Source organism: Drosophila guanche, unplaced genomic scaffold, assembly GCF_900245975.1.
Source record: "Drosophila guanche unplaced genomic scaffold, DGUA_6, whole genome shotgun sequence".
Lineage (NCBI taxonomy): Eukaryota > Metazoa > Arthropoda > Insecta > Diptera > Drosophilidae > Drosophila > Drosophila guanche.
Genome location: NW_022995751.1, coordinates 964,016 through 965,813, shown reverse-complemented (window position 1 = coordinate 965,813; position 1,798 = coordinate 964,016). Strand labels below are relative to the sequence as shown.

The 1,798-nt window shown below is 42.3% G+C and overlaps 1 protein-coding gene across 1 annotated transcript in view; it reads left to right on the top strand.

The window, feature by feature from the left end:
- The window catches only part of LOC117586830 (protein trachealess), a 28,609-nt gene that overhangs the window by 12,810 nt on the left and 14,001 nt on the right, over positions 1-1,798 (top strand). The window lies entirely within an intron of this gene.

The window sequence follows — 1,798 nt, the reverse complement described above, 5'->3', positions numbered from 1 at the left end:
TCATTTAAAGAAGATCTTTGTAGCGCATGGAAATGTATCGAAGAGAAGGTTCGCCATGGGTATCTGACGCCTCGGTACTCGAAGCGATTTGTATGATTTTTCAACTTTTTCCACTACTTTTGATGATAATTTATTGCTTCTAAAAGTGTGTTTGTGGCACTGCCAATGCCAACGATAGCTTTCGAATGGATCAATCAATGGAAATATTTAGAAAAGTTAAGCCAAATAAATTACAGCAACGTCAGAATGTCACTTTCCAGTCTATTTTCCAACTAAAAGACTGTAAGAAGGAAAGTTAGTCTCAAAGCAGTTCATCATTTTGTTAGGAAAAAGTTATTACCCTTCTGGAAAGTGGTAAGAGGAGTGAAGGGGGAGAGAAGAGTATACTTCATCAGAAGCACGCACAATTACGATAAGGATCACGCTCCCGAACTGCACTTCTCCGATTTCATTTCACATCGACTTTTTTCTTCTTCTGATTCTCATTCTGGCTCTCTGCCTTTGTCACTCCTCTTCTCTTGCTTGTATTTTATTGCTTAATTGTTGGCCCTCTCTTTGTGGTTTTTGAATTATGAACTGTTTCAGGCTCTTGCTCTGGCTTGTGGTTCGTTTTGTCTTTGTGTGTTTGTTGTGTGGTGTAACACAATCAAAAACAGTTAGCCAGCGGCCATAAAAACACAAGCAGAAAGAGAGTGAGAGATCTGACAAGCTGATAAACAGTTATGTGAATGCATTTCTTGTGCTACCTTTTGGGTACCTTTTAGAACAAAGTGGGGTGTATTGTTTTGCTGTGTAAGTGCATGTTCTTTAAGCAAACGGAAGATATACAAACCCTAACAAATATACATACACATTTATGGAGAGTATCAAGAGCTGATCCTGTTAAGTCAATTTTCTTCATTGAACTATTCTACACAGTAATTTCTCCCCATTATAAAATCAATGGGTATCCATCAATCGACTACTTGTACTTCGTAGAGAAGAAAAGAGCGAATGGTAAGGGTTTTACAGTGGAATCATTGTGTTCTGCTATTTTATTACCTCGCGTCAGTTTTATGGAGGCTGCGCCTCGCCTCCGCAGAGAAATGGCGGAGGAGTTGGAGGAAAAGAGAGATTGTGACAGTTTTTGATCGCAGTTAGTTTATTGCTTCCTCTCTCTTGGCTCTCTTGGCAGGATCCTTTCTGGTTTTACGTATCTTATCGCTGGATCGCTTGTTTATCGATCATTTTCCAGGCGCCTTCAAGATGTTTCCCTCGTTGAATTTGTTTTTGCATTGGTTCTTTATGTTTTTGTTTAGTGACCATCACGTTCCTTCAGAGCTGTTTGGAATGGACGCCTCGTGTGTCCGAGTAAACGTGATGGCTGGCTAAAACTTTGCTCTCTCCCGCTCCCACGACCGCACTTAAGCTGCGCTCTTTGCCTGACTCTCTCTCTTCTTCATTGTTGCGGTTCTTTCGATTTTGATGTATTGCACATGGCAATATGTACGTGCACGTGATATGCGAAAGAGAGGCGGTGCCAAAGAGAGCGCCAGACGTGCGTCAGACACTTGAAGCTTAGAAGCGTGCCTCCTCCACCCACTCAGCCCACTCGTTACCCCTCTCCTTTACTTTTCATTCATAAAAGTCTGCTCCTGACTGGAATACCATTTTCTGTGGCGATATTTTCGAACAAGGCAAAACCAAAACAAAACGCAACTGAAAATGAAACCAAAACCGAAACCGAAAACCGACGAACATTCATGTCCCGCAGCACGCACTCGCAACGGCACGCACCTTTCGGACCAGCAACCCCCCC